Genomic DNA, 21,245 nt, shown 5'->3' with positions numbered 1-21,245 from the left:
AATACAGACAGAAGACTTCTGGTTTTAGTTCCAACATGTGAAGAGCTTAGAAATGATTGCTCCTGGCCAGGCGCGAAGGCTCACGCCTACAATCCCAGCACTTTGGGAGGCCAAGGAGGGTGAATCACGAGGTCAGGAGATCAAGACCATCCTGGCTAACACGGTGAAACTCTGTCTCTACTAAAAATACAAAAAATTAGCCAGACGTGGTCGTGGGTACCTGCAGTCCCAGCTACTCGGGAGGCTGAGGCAGGAGAATGGCGTGAACCTGGGAGGTGGAGCTTGCAGTGAGCCGAGATCGCGCCACTGCACTCCAGCCTGGGCAACAGAGCAGGACTCCATCTCAAAAAAAAAAAAAAAAAAAAAAAAGAAAGAAAGAAAGAAAAAAAAGAAAAGAAATAATCACTCTTGTCCTCACAATATGAAAAGTGCTGCACAAACTTCAAGCAAATGTTCTTGGATCCATCGATAATTCAAGATCAGAGGCAAACTTCCACACCAAAATCTGGAGAGATGGGTAAGTACAGAGAATCTGCTCACCTGGAGCAGAAGCTGCTGAAGCCACAAATGGGTGGGAACACTTAGATAGCACTTGTGATGAATATCTGGAGGCTGAGTATGGACTAGTTGGAGAGTGAGAAACTCTTGTGGTCTGCAGCCTTAGGGAGATCCCACACTTTGATGGATTTACATCTGAGAGCCCAATCAGGTTCAATACAGAAGAATGAAGGAAGATCTACTTATGGCTTTAGCAGGAGGAGAGGAAAGGTAACCATCGTGAACTCAGAGAGCTGTCCATAGCATATGCTTATGTTCCAAAAGAAAGGATTTTGCCAGAACCTAACGGGAGGAGAAAAGCTAAGAAGCACTTGTGAAGATCATAGTCCAAGGACACAGACCTGTTAAAAGACTATACAGTTATAGAATACTTTGTTTTCCTCATACCTTACCACTACATCAATAGAGTTTTAGTATAATAACACTGGATTACAGCTGAAAGAGCTGCAAGGCACAGACTTTATTTAAGAAGCCCAAAGGCAATGGGGAAGCCCAAAGGCAACAGGGAAAACAAAAACTAAAATATCAGATAAATTTGAAGCCTCTGACACCTGCTGGTATAGCAAACATTAGACACAACCCAACTCCTGGATAGATTAACCTAAGATCTCACACTGAGGCTTTTACCTCAGTTCTTATTACCTAATACATCATGTCTGGCTTTCAATAACAAATTACAAGCCATGCTAAAAAGGAAGAAAAAACACAGCCTGAAGAGAAAAAAGAAGCATTGCAATCAAGCTCAGATATGACATAGATTTTGAAATGATTAAACAGGGAAGTAAAAGTACAGGTATACATCAGAGATGTTGTGGGTTTAGTTCTAGACCACTGAAACAAAGCAAATATTGCAGTAAAGAGAGTCACGGCCGGGCGCGGTGGCTCAAGCCTGTAATCCCAGCACTTTGGGAGGCCGAGACGGGCGGATCATGAGGTCAGGAGATCGAGACCATCCTGGCTAACACGGTGAAACCCCGTCTCTGCTAAAAAATACAAAAAACTAGCCGGGCGCGGTGGCGGGCGCCTGTAGTCCCAACTACTCGGGAGGCTGAGGCAGGAGAATGGCGTGAACCCGGGAGGCGGAGCTTGCAGTGAGCTGAGATCCGGCCACTGCACTCCAGCCTGGGCGGCAGAGCCAGACTGTCTCAAAAAAAAAAAAAAAAAAAAAAAAAAGAGAGTCACACAATTTTTTTTGTTTCCCAGTGCATATAAAAGTTATGTTTACACTATACTATAACCTAATGTGTGCAATAGCATTATTTCTAAAAAATAATGTACATAGATTAATTTTAAAATATTTTATTACTAAAAAATGCTAACAATATCCTGAGCCTTCAGTGAGTCATAATCATCTTTCTGTGGAGGCCTTTTCATCAATGTTGATGACTGTTGACTGATAAAGATGATGGTTGCTGAAGGTTGGAGTGGTTATGGCAATTTCTTAAAACAACAGTGAAGTTTGCTACATCAAGTGGCTCCTCCTTTTATGAAAGAGTTCTCTGTAGGATGCAATGTTGTTTGATAGCATTTTGAAAGAATGCTACTTCTTTCAAAACTGGAGTCAATCCTCTCAAACCCTGCTGCTACTTTATCAACTAAGTTTATGTAATAGCTGACATTCTTTGTTATCATTTCAAAAATATTCACAGCATCTTCACCAGAAGTGGATTCCATCTTAATAAACCATTTTCTTTGCTCATCCTAAAGAAACAATTCCTCGTTCATTAAAGTTTTATCATAAGAGTAGAGAAATTCAGACACATCAGGCTCCACTTCTAATTCTATTTCTCTTGCTATTTCGACCACATCTGCTGTTCTTCTATCGAAATCTTGAACCCCTCAAAATCGTCCATGTGGGCTGTAGTCAACTTCTTTCAGACTTGTGTTAATGTTGATATTCGGACCTCCCCCCATGAATTATGAATATTCCTAATGGTATCTATAATGCTGACTTATTTCCAGAAGATTTCCAATTTGCTTTGCCCAGATTCATCAGAGGAATAACTCTCTAAGTCAGCTATAGCCATATGAAAAGTAGCTCTTAAATAATCAGACTTAAAAGTTGAAATTACTCCTTGGTCTAGGCTGCAGATTGGATGTTGTGTTAGCAGGCATGAATACAACATTAATCTCCTTGTACGCCTCCATCAGAGTTCTTGGTGGCCAGGTGCATTGTCAATGAATAGTAATATTTAAAAACTATTTTTTTTCTAAGCAGTAGGTCTCAACAGTGGGCTTAAAACCATGCTGTGAACAGATGTATTGCCATCCAGGCTTTGTTGTTCCATTTATAGAGCACAGACAGAGCAGATTTAGCATAATTCTTAAGGGCTTAGACTTTTCAGAATGATAAGTGAGAATTGGCTTCAAGTTAAAATCAACAGCTGCATTATCCCCTAACAAGAGAGTCAGCCTGTCCTTTGAAGCTCTGAAGCCAGGCATTGACTTCTTTCTAGCTTTTAGAGTTCTAGATGGCATCTTCTTCTAATAGAAGGCTGTCTCATATACATTAACTATCTGTTGTTTAGTGTAGCCACCTCCACCAATAATCTTAGTTAGCTATTCCGGATAACTTGCTGTAGCACCCACATCAGCACTTGCTGCTTCACCATGGACTTCTCTGTTACAGAGATGGCTCCTTTCCTTAAACCTCAGGAACCAATCTCTACTAGCTTCCAACTTTTCTTCTGCAGCTAACTCACCTCTCTTAACCTTCACAGAAGTTAAGAGAGTTAGGGCCTTTCTCTGGATTACACTTTGGCTTAAGGGAATGTTGTGGCTGGTTTGATCTTCTATCCAGACCACTAAAACTTTCATATCAGCAATAAGGCTGTTTTCCTTTCTTTTTATTTGTGTGTTCACTGGAGTAGTAGTTTTAATTTCCTCAAAGAACTTTTCCTTTGCTGTCACAACTTGGTTAACTGTTTGGTGCAAGAGATCTAGGTTTCAGTCTTTCTTGGCCTTCAACATGCCTTCTTCACTAAGCTGCATCATTTTTAGCTATGAGTTGAAAGTGAGAGATGGGTGACTCACTGTTTTACTTGAACACTTACCATTGTAGAGTTATTAACTGGCCCAATTTCAATATCGTTCTGTCTCAGGGAATAGGGAGGCCTGAGGAGAGGGAGAGAGACAGGAGAACTATAGGTCAGTGAAGCAGTCAGAACACAGCATTTATTGATTAAACTTGTCATCCTGTATGTGCACAGTTTGTGGTGCTCCAAAACAATTACAGTAGTGCCATCAAAGATGACTTGTCACAGATCACCATAACAGATATAATTATAATAATGACAAAGCTTGAAATACTGCAAGAATTATGAAAATGTGAATACAGAGACACAAAGTGAGAATACGCTATTGAAAATATGGCACCATTTATAATCCTTTGGGTATATACCCAGTAATGGGATGGCTGGGTCATATGGTACATCTAGTTCTAGATCCTTGAGGAATCGCCATACTGTTTTCCATAATGGTTGAACTAGTTTACAATCCCACCAACAGTGTAAAAGTGTTCCTATTTCTCCACATCCTCTCCAGCACCTGTTGTTTCCTGACTTTTTAATGATTGCCATTCTAACTGGTGTGAGATGGTATCTCATTGTGGTTTTGATTTGCAAAATTATGCTGCTATAAAGACACATGCACACGTATGTTTATTGCAGCACTATTCACAATAGCAAAGACTTGGAATCAACCCAAATGTCCATCAGTGACAGATTGGATTAAGAAAATGTGGCACATATACACCATGGAATACTATGCAGCCATAAAAAAGGATGAGTTTGAGTCCTTTGTAGGGACTTGGATGCAGCTGGAAACCATCATTCTTAGCAAACTATCACAAGAACAGAAAACCAAACACCGCATGTTCTCACTCATAGGTGGGAACTGAACAATGAGATCACTCGGACTCAGGAAGGGGAACATCACACACCGGGGCCTATCATGGGGAGGGGGGAGGGGGGAGGGATTGCATTGGGAGTTATACCTGATGTAAATGACGAGTTGATGGGTGCAGCACAGCAACATGGCACAAGTATACATATGTAACAAACCTGCACGTTATGCACATGTACCCTACAACTTAAAGTATAATAATAATAAATAAATTAAAAAAATATATATATGGCACCAACAGAGTTGCTTTGATGCAGGGTTGCCACAAACCTTCAACTTGTAAAATATACAGTATCTTCAAAGCACAATAAATTGAAGCACAATAAAATGAGCCACGCCTGTAAGCATGATTAGCTAGATTTAGCCATTCCACAATGTCTACATATTTTGAAACATGTTGTATATGACACATATATAAAATTTTTATTTATCAAATTAAAATTTTTTTAAAAAACAAAAGATTACATTGTACACCATAAATACACATAGATTTTGTCAATTGTACCTCAATAAAGCTGGGCAAAAAGAAAAACATAGCCATGATTAATACGTCAAGGGCTGTAATGGAAAAAGTAGACAACATGCAAGAACACACAGGTAATATCAGCAGACAGCTGAAAACTCTAAGAAATAAACAAAAAGAAATTCTACAAATCAAAAGCACTGTAACAGAAATGAAGTTTATGATAAAGCCTTAAATGGGCTCATCAGTTGAACAAAGAGAGATTGAGGCTATGCCAGTAGAAAGTTCCCAAACAGAGGTAGTACAAACACACACAAAACAAGAATTAAAAAAGCAAAACAAAATATCCTAAAACTGTGGGGAAATTTCAAAAGGTATAACATACACATAATTGGAATATCAGAAGGAGAAAAAAATGGAGCAGAAAAAATATTTGAAGTAAAAATGTCAGAATTTTAAAGAACATCAAGATAAAAATAAATAAATAAATAAATAAATAAATAAGCAAACACCTAGGCATATTATATTCAAACTACAGAAAACCCATGAGAAACTTTTTTTTTTTTCTCTGAGACAGAATCTTGCTCTGTTGCCCAGGCTGGAGTACAGTGGCATGCTCTTGGCTCACTGCAACCTCCACCTCCCGGGTTCAAGAGATTCTCCTGTCTCAGTCTCCAGAGTAGCTGGGAATACAGGCTTGTGGCACCATGCCTGGCTGATTTTTGTATTTTTAGTAGAGATGGCATTTCATCATGTTGGCCAGGCTGGTCTTGAACTCCTGACCTCAGGCGATCCACCTACCTCAGCCTCCCAAAGTGCTGGAATTACAGGCATGAGCCACTGCACCCAGCCCAATGACAAACTCTTAAAAGACAAAGGAGAAAAAAACGAGTATCTATAGAGAAACAGGATAAGAATTTCAGAGGACTTCTCATCAGAAACCATGAAAGCAAGCAGAGAATGAACTGAAATATGTAAAGCAGTGAAAAAGAAAAATATGGAATTTCATATTCAGTGAAATTATCCTAACAAAAGGAGAAATAAAGGATTTTCTCAGTAAAATAGAAACTGAGGAAATCCATTGCTAGCACACCTGCCCTGCAAGAAAAAAGTTCTTCATGGAAAAAAACAATTATATAGGTCAGAAGCTTGGATCTACATAAAGGAAGACCACTGGAAAAGAAATAAATGAAAGTAAAATAAAAATTGTTATTTTTATTTTTATTGATCTAAAGGATACCTTTGTTTAAAATTACAGTAGTATTTTATGTGCTATAACAATGTACTGGGTGATTATAGCATATGGATAAATGCAGTGAATGACAGCAATGTCATAAGGGATGGGAAGGAAGAATTGAGAATACTCTGTTGTTATGAGGTAGCTACATTACATGTGATGTGGCATCGTGTTATTTGAAAGTGGACTCAGATAAGTTGTAAATGTATATTACAAATTCTAGGCCAACCACTAAGAAATTTTTAAAAGGAAGTATAGATTTTATGCTAAGAGAGGAGAAAAAAAAGAAATCATATAAAATGCTCAATTAAAACTAGAAAAGGCAGAAAAAAAAGAAGGGAAAGAGAGCAAGTGAAATTAATAGAAAACAGTTAGAAATATGGCAGTGTAAGTAGGAGGTGGTACTCAATCTAGTGGGTGGGGCTTGGACACTGGGCCAAATTGAGAACTAGCAGAAACAGGGATGGCGCAGAAGCAGCTTTCCATAAGACACACCCACTGTGTGCCATGTCAGCTTACCATTGCCATGGCAACATCCAGAAGTGACTGCCTCTTTCCATGGCAACAACCTGACAACCCAGAAGTTATCACTGTTTTTCTAGAAATGTCTGCATAATTGACCTTTTAATTTGCATATAATTATGAGTGGGTACAAATATGACTACAGAACTGCTTCTGGGTGACTTCTCTGGGCACACTGCCTGTGGGGTAGCCCTGCTTTGCAAGGAGCAGTTCCTCTGTCACTGCTGTACACAGCCGCTTCAATAAAAGTTGCTGTCTAACACCACTGGCTCACCCTTGAATTCTTTCCGGTGGTAAGCCAAGAACCCTCCTAGGCTGAACTCCAACTTTGGGGCTTGCCTGCCCCAAATCAGTAGATATCAATCTAATTGTATCAATAATTAACTCATGCAAATGGTCTAAATCCACCAATTAAAAGACAAGAATTGTCAGAGTGGATTAAAAAACAAAACCCAAATTACAGTGTTTATCAGAAACCATCTTTGAATATAAAGATCCAGGTAGGTTAAAAGTGAAGAGATAGAGAAAGTATACCATGCTAACACTAATCAAGAAAACTGGAGTGACTAAATTAATTTCAGACAAAGCTGACTTCAGGACAAAAAAAATCAGAGACCAAAAGGGTATTACAAAGTGATTAAGGGGTGAACTATCTAAGAAGGCATAACAATCCTAAGTGTATATGCACCTAGTAACAGAGCATCCAAATACATGAAGCAAAAACTAATAAAACCACAAAGAGAAACAGAAAAACATCACTATTATTATTGGTGAATTCAACACCCACTTTCAGTTTATGATTGATGAAGCAGGCAGAAAATCAGTAAGAATATAGTTGATTTGAACAGCGCTATCAGTCAACTTGACATTTATAGACTACTCCATCCAACAACAGCAGAATAAACATTCTTCTCGAGCTCACATGATACTTTCACTAAGATTGACCACATTCTGGATTATAAAATACACCTTAAGCTGGGCGCGGTGGCTCAAGCCTGTAATCCCAGCACTTTGGGAGGCCGAGACGGGCGGATCACGAGGCCAGGAGATCGAGACCATCCTGGCTAACACAGTGAAACTCCGTCTCTACTAAAAAATACAAAAAAATAGCTGGGCGAGGTGGCGGGCGCCTGTAGTCCCAGCTACTCAGGAGGCTGAGGCAGGAGAATGGCGCAAACCCAGGAGGCGGAGCTTGCAGTGAGCTGAGATCCGGCCACTGCACTCCAGCCTGGGCGACGGAGCGAGACTCCGTCTCAAAAAAAAATAAAATAAAATAAAAAAATAAAATAATAAAATAAAATACACCTTAATGAATTTAAAAGAATATAAATTATGTAAAGCATGTTCTCAAACCACAATGGAATTAAACTAGAAATCAATAACAGAAAGAGAGCTAGAAAATTCTGAAATATTCGGGTATTAAAAACACACTTTAAAATAAATATAGGTCAAAGAAGAAGTCTCAAGAGAAATGAACAAACATTTTGAACTAAATGAAAAAGAAAACACAACTTATTAAATACATACTCTTCACCAACACACCCATCAAGTCAGACTGCCAGAGAATTGCTTGTGCTATTCTGGGAATAAGGGCCCTTCTTCAGTGAGGCTGTTACCTAAGGATCTGCTTCAATTGCTCAAATGACTACCTCCACTCCGAGGCATCTGGGGCATTCAGATGGGCTTCATTAGGTCTGAGGGGCAGGCACACTGTGATTGAAAGCTTCAGAGAATAAGCTCTTGGAGAGTGAAAGAACTCATCCATTTAGTTCATTCTGTACAGAATGTTCAAATGCTGTCTGGTTTTGATTATAGACACCTCAACAAAGCTGCAAAAGTTTTCACATCATAAATTAAAGTTATTCAAAAAATAACATTTGCATTCCCAAACAAGATCTGAGTCTCTGGTCTGTTAGTGATCACTTAGGCATTTTGAATTTAATCATGTTTAATAAGAAGTGCTGGCACCAAATTTAGGGATGTATCAAAGTTTAGCTTTGGCCTCAATATTGTACTCTGATCTGCTATTTGCCTTTGCCTGACCTCAGTCTTTAGCACTAGAAATAGCCTAATTTGCCTATTTCACCACTCTATTTTGCAACAGCCGTATATTGTATTTCATGAATGATCAAGTGATTGCATAGGTAACATATCCAATCAGAGACAATGCCAATAACAAGAATAAAACATGACCTTTAGATTTCAATATCTGAATATTTATCTTCAAATATAATCATCCCTCCTTGTCCATGGGGGATTGTTTCCAGGCCACCTCCCTATCCCCATGGAGACCTCCTCCCTATACCCATGGAGTCCCTTATATAAAATGGCATAGTGTTTGCATGTAACTCATGCACATCCCCCTGTAAATTTTAAATTATCTCTATTACTTATAATACCTAATACAATGCCACACATCACTTCATTAGCATGGATTCAATGTAGTACTCAGTGCACAGCAAGTTCAAGTTTTGCTTTGTGAAATTTTTCTTCTGAATATTTTTGATCCACTGTTGGGTGAATCCATGGATGCAGAACCAGTGGATACAAAAGGCCAACTCTACAGGCAAGCATTCTAGAGATAACGTGAAGTAACAAGTCTGTAAATGTTGACATTATATCAAAGTATAAATATATATTTATCATTGTAAGAGTAGAGTGTTGTGCTAATTAATGATTGTGAATCATTAAATTTATGTATAAAAGTAAGTAGCATTTTCAAATATTTTAACAAAGAGATCGATAATTGTTATAAATTTTAAAACTGAAAGCATTACCTAAATAACTTCAATAAAACCAACTATTTCATCCTTTCTGAACAAACAAATGTTTATCAAAAATTGAATAATAATTGTATTAGTCTGCTTAAGCTGCATAACAGAATACCACTGACTGGATGGCTTAAACAATGGAAATTTATTTTCTCACAATTCTGGAAGCTGGAAGTCCAAGATCAAGGATCTAGCATGGTTGGCTTCTGGCGAAGCCTCTTACTGACTTGCAGGCAGCCTTTTGGATTAGGGTCCTACTGCATGATGACATTTAACCCCTATTATCTTCTATCTCCAAATGCAGTCATATTGGGAGTTTGGGCTTCAACGTATGAATTTGGGTGGGATACAATTCAATCCATAACAAAAACATAAGGTAAAACAGTAATAATAATACCATTATTTGGTATACCAGCATCTATCTATAGCATTAAATAACATTTAAGAACTGTATTAATTTTTAGTTATTTAATGCCATTTAATCTATAAATCTTTTAAGAAAACATCTTATGTAGGACTTTTTCATATCTTATGAAGAAGGACAAATTAAAATCAGGACCTCAACTTTGCTACCTCAAGATTCCATAGAGAAGAAAAAAAATCCCTAAAATTCTGTGATAAAACATCTTCAGTCCAAATACGATAAAAAAGAATGAAGAAAAAAATTTTTGAAAACTATGTAAAAATAAACATTTTGTTCTCAGTAGTATAAATTCAAAATGAAAGAATTCAAAGTGTTTTAATAAGAAAATTCTTTATAGTGTTAACAGGCACTTGGTTTTTAAATAAAAATATGTCAAAATAAGAGCTTTAGATTGCAATCATCTCAGCAGTTTTAAATAAAGTTATGAATCCTATGTGAAAAGTTTCTTCTAAAAATGTTACAAGGGTATTTTACTGAATTCTACAATACTATACTCAAAAAGGGTAATAATCTTACTTAATATGCTGTTTTTGTAGCTTGAGTCAGGCCTTTGGACATGGAAAAGAAGAGGTCTTTTTTATCTTTGATAGCATGGTGGATATCTTACTAATAATTACTTTAGTTTCTCCTAGCTAGTAAGACATGAATCTGCTAAAGAAGCATTCTTGGCATGGAAATTCAGTAAAGGAAAGACCCATGCAACTGACAATGAAACATACATTGCGAAGGCCGGGAATGAATGAGGAGCTCACAAGGACGCCATGTTTTGTGTATATCTTCCAGTCATGTGTTGAAAATAAAGCAGAAGGTAATGAAAGAAAATTACTGGCCAGAAGTAGATAAATTGTGAGCCACGTTCTTCATTCTTCTTCAGCCACAGGCAGACTATGAAAGATACAGGAGATTCTGGAGCTGTCTTGCCAGGTGTTTGCACCAGACATGCACACCAGATACAGAGCAGCTGTTACATGTTTAAGTGGACTGCATGGACAAATAAATAAATAAATGAAAATATTTAACACTGCATTGTGCAGTATGCAAAACTTACAGAAGGAATTACTAACAAGAATGCATACTCTCAGAGAAAATACTTCATTTGCTGGAAACTACTGAAAAGTTACCAAAATGCGATATCTCGAAACTACAATTTGAAAAAAAAAAACATGTTATCTGTCATAGAGGTCTTCATATTAATTTAGTTCAGACAATGTACTGAAAAGGAAGATGCTGATGGAAAGTCGGAGATAATTTTGTTATCCTGAAAGTTAATTATATCACTGTTACTATGTTTCTACATTTGAACTAAGGGACAAAATTTTCTCAAGTAATTGTGTGTTACAGCAAGTCCACATAAAAATAATACTGCTGCTTGTATATGTATCCTTATTTATATCTAGATACAGGTATCACCTTAACTTTGGCTCTGAAAATATTTGAAAAGTATCTTCTTAAAGCAGAAAAAGTGTCATGTTTTAGTAAAATTTTTATCACCATTGAAATCTTTAAGTTCAGGAGTTAAAAGAAAAAAGAAAACTTAAATATTTGGTATAAATGTCACCTAGGCTGGTAGATCCAGCCAAAAACGTTTTGCCTATCAATTAACAGTGAACATCAATTTAATATCACTAAGGCATAGTATGGCAAGCACAATGTACTCTGGTAGGTGATATTCTGGCACTGTGTCATCAAAATTTTAAAATGTGACCACTCAAAATTCTAATTAATACAATTATAATGACAGTAGAATTTCTTTTTGATAACATTTTAGATTTATTTTGGTATTCCAGAAGTTCATTCTAAATGATACGATATTTGCTTTCTGTCTTGGTTTCACCCAAATACTGATTTAGCATCCAGCCATATTGCATTTGGCCCGATGTGTTATTTGATGCCCCTCCATTTCATACACATTGAGAGTGTAAAACGTTAAGTGAGGAGGTGTAAGGGGCCATAGTTTTCTGTGCGTTTCGTATTAACATCCTTGGAGGCAGGAGTTTGACTAAGAGAGCAAAAATCATCACAACATGAAAATATCCATGAATAAACTGTTTAAAAATTGTGTTTTCCCCTAAGCATCTCACCCCACTGAAAATTAGTCATCTATCTTTGCCCATCTGACTAATTTCTAAGTCTGTTTGCATTTTGGCCAATTGACTCATTTTTGTAAACCCCCAACAATTTGAGACAGATACAGCACAATTCAATTCCTAAGTGAAACTGCAAACCTAGCCAAAGGTGGATGCTTTTAAGAAGTCAATGAAAGCAGTGCTGGAGAACTTCTGGGGGCACCTACAAGACGATTGACAAATGAAAACCTGGCAGAGTGGGTCATGGTTAACGGCTGAGGAGTGGAAAACTGACCGGGTGGATGACAGAAGCCATGCCTCAGAAAAGGATAATTTTAATATCAAGGGATGAAATGGGGTTTTTAGAAAACAGAAGAAGTTATACATTTATTAAAAACCTCTTTTTGTCCTATTATGATAATGAAACATGATATAAATACAGTTGAAAATATAGCATGAGCATCCCTAATCCAAAAATCCCAAACCCAAAATGCTCCAAAATTCAAAACTTTTTGAGCACTGACCATGATGCCACAAGTGGAAAATTCCACAATTGATGTTGTGTACAGAAACTTTGTTTCATGCACAAAGTTACTAACAATATGGTATAAAATTACCTTCCCGCTATGTGTGTAAGATGTATGTGAAACATGAGTGAGTTTCATATTTAGGTTTCAGTCCTATCCCCAAGATATCTAATAATGCAAATATTCAGAAAATCTAGAAATATCAAAAATCCAAAACACTTCTGGTCCCAATCATTTCAGATAAGGAATACTCAACCTGTAATAGCTAATGTTTATTGAATGCTTATTATGTGGAAGGCAGTGTTTAAGGTGTTTTTCATACATCAATCTTTTTTTCTCACAGCAATCCTATGAAATAGGCTAAGCAACTCTCCGAAGGTCACACAATTAGCAAATGGCTGAACTGGCAATACATATTCTTTCAGAAAAATTTTCAATTTAGATATAATTTATAAACCTTAAAATTCACCTTAGTAAAATGTACAATTCAGTGGTTTCCAGTATATTAATGAAGATATGCTGGCATCACAACTATCTAATTCTAGAATCTTTCATCACCCCCAAAAAGAAACCTCATACTCACCAGCACTCACTCCTCATTTTCCTCTCTCCCAAGACCCTGCCAACTACAAATCTACTTTTTGTCTGTATGGATTGTCTTTTTCTGGAAATTTTATGTAAACTAGATCACACAATATGTGGTCTTTGTGTCTGGTTTCTTTCACTTAGCATAATATTTGCAAGGTTTTTCCATGTTGCAGCACGTATAAAAGTAACTTTTTATATATTTTGTTTATCCATTCATGAGTTGTTGAACAATTAGGCTTTTTCTACTTTTTGGCAATTATAAATAGGCTACTATGAAACTTCAGGTACAAGTTTATATATATCTAGGAATAGAATTTCTGGAGTATATATATATACATATATGTGTGTATGTGTGTGTGTGTGTATAGAAACTGCAAAGCTGTTTTCCAAAGCAACCACACTGTCTAATAACTAACATTCCCACCAACAATGCAAGAAGACTAATTTTTCCACATCCTCACCAACACTCGTTATTGTCTGTGTTTTGATTATAGCTATTCTAGTGGTAGGTCATCATTTTGGTTGTGATTTGCACCTTCCTATGGTTAACGATGTGGTCTTATTGGCCATTAGTATACTTTCTTTGAAGTAATGTCTATTCAAACCTTTGCCCATTTTAAAATTGGGTTATTTGTCTTTTTAGTGTAGAATTACAAGTTCCTTATATATTATAAACATTAGTCTCTTATCAGCTATATGATTTGCAGATATTTTTCCCATTATGTAGGGTTTATTTTACTTTATTAATAGTGTCCTTTGAAGCATAATTACTTTTGATTTTTATGAAGTCCAATTAATCAATATTTCATTGCTTGTGTTGTTGGTATCATATCTAAAAAAACCATTGGCTAATACATGGTCACAAAGACTTACAACTAAGATTTCTTCTAAGAGTTTTATCATTTTCACTCTTACATTTAGGTCTTTGATTCATTTTAACTTAATTCTTGTATATTCTGAGATTTGACTCTAAATTCATTCTTTTTCAGGTAGATACATAGCTGTTCCGATACCATTTGCTGCAAAGGCTATATTTTCCTCCATTAAATTTTTTTATCACCCCTGTCAAAAATTAATTCATCATAAAGTATGAATTTATTTCTGGACTTTCAATTATATTGCATTGATCTATGTGTCTACCATTACATCCATACCACACAGTATTGATTCCTGGAGCTTTGTAGTAAGTTTTGAAACTGGAAGTGTGAATTCTCTAACTTTATTCTTTTTTGAAGTTTGTTTTTACTATTTTTATCTCTTTCATTACCATGTCAATTAAAAAAATATACATTTAGCGCACTCACAGAAAAATTGGGCAGAAGGTACACGGAATTCCCGCATATCCCCAACCACACATAGCCTCCCCCACCCAAATTTTACACCAGAGCAGTACATTTATTACATTCAAGGGATCTACACTGGCACATTATTATCACCCAAAGTACACAGCATAGATGAGGTTTCACTGTTGGTGTTATTGGTTTTATGGGTTTTGACAAGTGTAAAATGATAAATATTTCACTATTATAATATCAAACAAAATAATTTATCTGCCCTAAAAATCCTCTGTGTTCCACTTACTCATTTCTCTCTCCCCTAGCCCACAACTGGAATCACACAGAATATAGTTTTTTCAAAATACTCAACACCCCTAATGATCAGGGAAATGCAAATCAAAGCCACAATGTGATACCACCTTACTCCTGCAAGAATGGCCATAATTAAAAAATAAAAAAATAATAGATGTTGGCATGGATGTAGTGAAAAGGGAACACTTTTACACTGCTGGTGGGAATGTAGACTAGTACAATCACTATGGAAAACAGTGTGGATATTTCTTAAAGAACTAAAAGTAGAGCTACCATTTGATCCAGCAATCCCACTACTGGGTATCTACCTAGAGGAAAAGAAGTCATATGAAAAAGACACTTGCACATGCAGGTTTAGAGCAACACAATTCACAATTGCAAAAATATGGAACCAGCCCAAATGCCCACCAATCAACGAGTGGATAAAGAAAATGTGACATATATATAAATACACACACACACACACACACACACACACACACACACACACACCATGGAATACTACCCAGTCATAAAAAGGAACAAAATAATGGCATTTGCAGGAGCCTGGATGGAATTGGAGACCATTCTTCTAAGTGAAGTAACTCAGGAATGGAAAATCAAACATCTTATGTTCTCACTCATAAGTGGGAGCTAAGCTATGAAGATTCAAAGACATAAGAATGATACAATGGACTCTGGGGACTCCGGGGAAAGAGAGGGAGGGGGTGAGGGATAAAAGGCTATACATTGTGTACAGTGTACACTGCTCAGGTGATGGGTGCACCAAAATCACAGAAATCACCACTAAAGAACTTATTTGTTTAACCAAACACCACCTGTTCCCTCAAAACCTATTGAAATTAAAAAATGTCAAAAAAGAGCACCAATAAGCTACCACTTAACAAGAATACTACTAATGTTTAGTTCCATTTCTATCTCACCCTCACCTCACTCTGACTTCACCCTACCAATAACAAGCATCCCCATCTTGTGGTTACTTTTTACTTTTTTCTTTTTCTTTTCTTTTCTTTTCTTTTTTTGAGATGGAGTCGCTCTGTCACCTGGGCTGGAGTGCAGTGGCTTGATCTTGGCTCATTGCAACCTCCACCTCCTGAGTTCAAGCAATTCTCCTGCCCAGCCTCCTGAGTAGCTGGGATTACAGGCACCCGCCATCACACCTGGCTAATTTTTTACTTTTTTCGAAATCATAATCATATATGAGTGTATCCCTAAGCAACATAATGTTTAATCATGCTAATTTGCAAGATTTGTAAAATATATATCATACCCAAGGTCACCAAGATTTTCTCCTATATTATCTTCTAGGAGTTTTATAGTTTGTTACATTTAGGTAATGATCAAGTTTGAGTTAATCTTTCCAAAAGGTGTAAGTTAATCTTTGTGTAAGGTCTGTCTAGATTTATTTATTTAAAAGTAGATGTCCAGTTATTCTAGCACCATTTGTTGAAAATGCTATCCTTTCTCCATTGAATTGCCCTTGCATCTTTGTCAAAGATCAATTGACTATATTTATGTGGGTCTATTCCAGGGCCCTCTATTCCACTCCATTGAGCTACTTGTCTATTCTTTTGCAAATCCTTTGCCAAGGCTTATATTGTTTTAAAGTCAGAAACTGTCAATCCCCTGATCTTGTTGTTCTTTATTATTAATATTTTTATTATTATACTTTAAGTTCTAGGGTACATGTGCACAACTTGCAGGTTTGTTACATATGTATACATGTGCCATGTTGGTGTGCTGCACCCAGTAACTCGTCATTTACATTAGGTATATCTCCTAATACTATCCCTCCCCGCTCCCCCCACTCTACCACGACAGGCCCTGGTGTGTGATGTTCACCATCCTGTGTCCAAGTGTTCTCATTGTTCAATTCCCACCTATGAGTGAGAACATGCAGTGTTTGGTTTTCTGTCTTTGTGATAGTTTGCTCAGAATAATGGTTTCCAGCTGCATCCATGTCCCTACAAAGGACATTAACTCATCCTTTTTTATGGCTGCATAGTATTCCGTGGTGTACATGTGCCACATTTTCTTAATCCTGATGGACATTTGGGTTGATTCCAAGTCTTTGCTATTGTGAATAGTGCCTCAATAAACATACATGTGCATGTGTCTTTATAGTAGCATGATTTGTAATCTTTTGGGTGTATACCCAGTAATGGGATGGCTGGGTCAAATGGTATTTCTAGTTCCAGATCCTTGAGGAATCGCCACACTATCTTCCACAATGGTTGAACTTTACACTCCTACCAACAGTGTAAAAGTGTTCCTATTTCTCCACATCCTCTCCAGTACCTGTTGTTTCCTGACTTTTTAATGATTGCCATTCTAACTGGTGTGAGATGATATCTCATTGTGGTTTTGATTTGCATTTCTCTGATGGCGAGTGATGACGAGCATTTTTTCATGTGTCTGTTGGCTGCATAAATATCTTCTTTTGAGAAGTGTCTGTTCATATCCTTTGCCCACTTTCTGATGGGGTTGTTTGATTTTTTCTTGTAAATTTGTTTAAGTTATTTGTAGATTCTGGATATTAGCCCTTTGTCAGATGGGTAGATTGTAAACATTTTCTCCCATTCCGTAGGTTGCCTGTTCACTCTGATGGTAATCCCTTTTGCTGTGCAGAAGCTCTTTAGTTTAATTAGATCCCATTTGTCAATTTTGACTTTGGTTGCCATTACTTTTGGTATTTTACTCATGAAGTCCTTACCCATGCCTGTGTCCTGAATGGTATTGCCTTGGTTTTCTTCTAGGGTTTTTATGGTTTTAGGTGTAACATTTAAGTCTTTAACCCATCTTGAATTAATTTTTGTATAAGGTGTAAGTAAGGAAGGGATCCAGTTTCAGCTTTCTACATATGGCTAGCCAGTTTTCCCAGCACCACTTATTAAATAGGGAATCCTTTCCCCATTTCTTGTTTTTGTCTGGCTTGTCAAAGATCAGATGGTTGTAGATGTATGGTATTATTTCTGAGGGCTCTGTTCTGTTCCATTGGTCTATATCTCTGGTACAAGTACAATGCTGTTTTGGTTACTGTAGCCTTGTAGTATAGTTTGAAGTCAGGTAGTGTGATGCCTCCAGCTTTGTTCTTTTTGCTTAGGATTGTCTTGACAATGCAGGCTCTTTTTTGGTCCCATATGAACTTTAAAGTAGTTTTTTCCAATTCTTTGAAGAAAGTCATTGGTAGCTTGATGGGGATAGCAGTGAATCTATAAATTATGTTGGGCAGTATGGCCATTTTCATGATATTGATTCTTCCTATCCTTGTAAGTTGGATTCCTAGACTTTGTTGTTCTTTAATATGTTTTGGTTATTCTGGGTCTTTTGCCTCTCCAAAATATTTTAGAATTTGATATGGTTTGGCTGTGTCCTGACCCAAATCTCATCTTGAATCATAACTCTGACAATTCCCAAGTATTGTGGGAGGAATTCATGGAGAGGTAATTGAAAAAAGGGGGCAGGTGTTTCCCATGCTGTTATCATGTTATTGAATAAGTCTCACAAGATTTGGTGCTTTTAAAAATGGAAGTTTTCCTCCACAAGCTCTCTCTCTTTGCCTGCTGTCATCCACGTAAGACGTGACTTGCTCCTCCTTACCTTCTGCCATGATTGTGAGGCCTCCCCAGCCATGTGGAATATAAATCCACTAAACTTCTTTCTTTTGGAATTGCCCAGTCTTGGGTATGTCTTTATCAGCATCGTGAAAATGGACTAATACAGAAATAATTTATATTCACAAATAACTTTCTGGGATTTAGATTTGTATCGCATTGAAATATAGATGAAGTTGGGAAGAGCTGACATCTTAAAACTGTTGAGTCTTTATATTCATAAACAAGAAATGTATCTCCATTTATTTAGTACTTCTTTGACCTTTTCAAAGTTTTGTAGTTTTCCTCATAAAGTTGTTATACATATTTTGTTAAGTTTTTATGTAAGTATTTTATTTTTTAACACTAATGTAAATAGTATTGTGTTTCAAATTTCAAATTCCAATTGCTCGTTGATGGTAAAGAGGAAAGCAATTGGCTTTTGAATATTTATCTCATATCCTGTAACTTTGCCACAATTATCTATAAGTTCTGGGATTTTGTGTTTGTTTATTTTTTTAATCAATTTTTTGAATTTTCTACATAGACCATTATATCGTCACTGAAAAAAATGTTTTATGTCTTATTTTTTAATCAGTATACTTTTTATTTCTTTTTCATATTGCATTAGCTTTGATTTCAAGCATGGGATTGAAATGGCAAGAAAGGACATGTTTATCATGTTCCTGATTTTATTTAAAATAAAGATTTTAGTTTCTCACCATTAGGTATGATTTTTTTTTTTTTTTTTTTTTTTGAGACGGAGTCTCGCTCTGTCGCCCAGGCTGGAGTACAGTGGCCGGATCTCAGCTCACTGCAAGCTCTGCCTCCCGGGTTCACACCATTCTCCTGCCTCAGCCTCCCGAGTAGCTGGGACTACAGGCGCCTGCCTCACCCGGCTAGTTTTTTGTATTTTTTAGTAGAGACGGGGTTTCACCGTGTTAGCCAGGATGGTCTCGATCTCCTGACCTCGTGATCCGCCCGTCTCGGCCTCCCAAAGTGCTGGGATTACAGGCTTGAGCAACCGCGCCCGGCCCATTAGGTATGATTTTAGCTGTAGGTTTCTTATAGATGCTCCTTATCAAGCTGAAGAAAGTCTCCATCCATAGTTCGCTGAGGGTTTTTATCATAAAAAAGTTAGATTTTGTCAAATGCTTTTTCTGTATCTGTTTATATGACCGTGTTATTTTTCTTCATTAGCCTGTCAATGTGATGGCTTAGATTAATTGATTTTCAAATGTTGACTCAGCCTTGCATACTCCCACTTGAGATGGTGATAAATTCCTCTTGGTCTTGGTGTATAGTTTTTTTTAAAACATTGTTGTATTCAATCTGCTAATATTTTATTGAGAATTTTTGAATGCATGTTCATGAGAGATATTGGCCTGTATTTTTCTTTCCTCGCAGTGTCTGTGGTTTAATTGTCAGTTTGCCTCATATAATGTATTAGAAAGTAATTTCTCTGCTTCTACCGTACCAATGAAATTGTAGAGACTTGGTATAATTTATTACTTAAATATTTGGTAGAATTAACCAAAGAACCCATCTAGATCTGGTACTTTGTGTGTTGAAAGGTTATTACTAATTGATCCAATTTCTTCAATACATATACACATATTTAGATTATCTACCTTTCCTGTGTGAATTGTGATAAGCTGTGTCTTTAAAGAGATTGGTCCATGTTATCTAGGTTGTCTAATTCATAGGCATATAGTTGTTCACACTATTTATTTATTATTCTTTTAATGTCCATGGAATCTGTAGTGATGTCCCCTCTTTAATATCTGATATTAATAATTTGTGTCTTCTCTTTTTTTCTTAATTAGGTAGGCTAGAGTCTTATCAATTTCATCCATCTTTTAAAGGACCAAATTTGAGTTTCTGATCTTCTCTATAGATTTCCTATTCTTAATTTTATTAATTTCAACATTAATTTTTATTAACTTTCTTCTGTTTGGTTTGGATTAACTACTCTTATTTTTCAGTTTACTAAGGAAGAACCTCACACTACTCATCTCAGATCTTTCTTCTTTTATAATAAATGCATTCAATGTTATAAATTTTCCTCTTAGCACTGCTTTTGCTATATCTCATAAATTTTGATGTTTTATTTTTATTTAGTTCAAAATATTGTAAAATTTCTCTTGCAATATCTTCTTTGATTTGTGTGTATTTGGAAGTGTGTTATTTAATCTCCAAGTATTTGGGGGTTTTCCACATATCTTTCTGTTATTTATTTTAGTTTAATTCTATTGCAGTCTGAGAGCAGACATTGTATGATTTTCATTCTTTTGAATTTGTTAGGACATATTCTATGGCCAAGAATATGATTTGTTTTGAGAATGTTTGTGTGAACTTGAAATTAATGTGTATTCTTTTGCTGTTGAATGAAGTATTTGGTATAGATGTCAATTATATCCCATTGTTTGATGGCACAGTTGAGTTTAACTGTGCCTTTGCTGAATTTCTACCTGCTATATCTGTCTATTCTCATAGACGGTTGTTGAAGTTACCAACTACATTACTTTTAACCTGTATTTGTCTTTATATTTGAAGTGCATTCCCTGGGGGACACCCAAGATGGCCAAATAGGAACAGCTCCAGCCTCCAGCTCCCAGCATGAGTGACACAGAAGACGAGTGATTTCTGCATTTTCAACTGAGGTACCAGGTTCATCTCACAGGGGCATGTCGGACAGTCAGTGCTGGTCAGTGGGTGCAGCCCGACCAGCAAGAGCTGAAGCAGGGCGAGGCATCACCTCACCTGGGAAGTGCAAGGGGGAAGGGAATTCCTTTTCCTAGCCAAGGGAAACTGAGACACACAACACCTGGAAAATTGGGTAACTCTCACCCTAATACTGCGCTTTACCAAGGGTCTTAGCAAACAGCACACCAGGAGATTATATCCCACACCTGACCCAGAGGGTCCCATGCCCACGGAGCCTCCCTCATCGCTGGCACAACAGTCTGAGATCTAACTGCAAGGCAGCAGTGGGACTGGGGGA

At 36.8% G+C, this 21,245-nt stretch overlaps 1 long non-coding RNA gene across 1 annotated transcript in view; it reads right to left on the bottom strand.

Annotated features, from left to right (window-relative positions):
• Positions 1 to 3,397: 3,397 nt before the first annotated feature.
• Positions 3,398 to 21,245, bottom strand: part of LOC141407891 (uncharacterized) — a 42,648-nt gene continuing 24,800 nt past the window's right edge. The window contains exon 2 of the long non-coding RNA XR_012419101.1: positions 3,398 to 3,672. This is a non-coding gene — a long non-coding RNA (uncharacterized lncRNA). The remainder of the gene's footprint in view (positions 3,673 to 21,245) is intronic.

The sequence above is a fragment of the Macaca fascicularis genome, chromosome 10 (genome assembly GCF_037993035.2).
Source record: "Macaca fascicularis isolate 582-1 chromosome 10, T2T-MFA8v1.1".
Lineage (NCBI taxonomy): Eukaryota > Metazoa > Chordata > Mammalia > Primates > Cercopithecidae > Macaca > Macaca fascicularis.
Note: the sequence above shows the minus strand (reverse complement) of the source record. Positions and strands in the feature narration are given on the sequence as shown.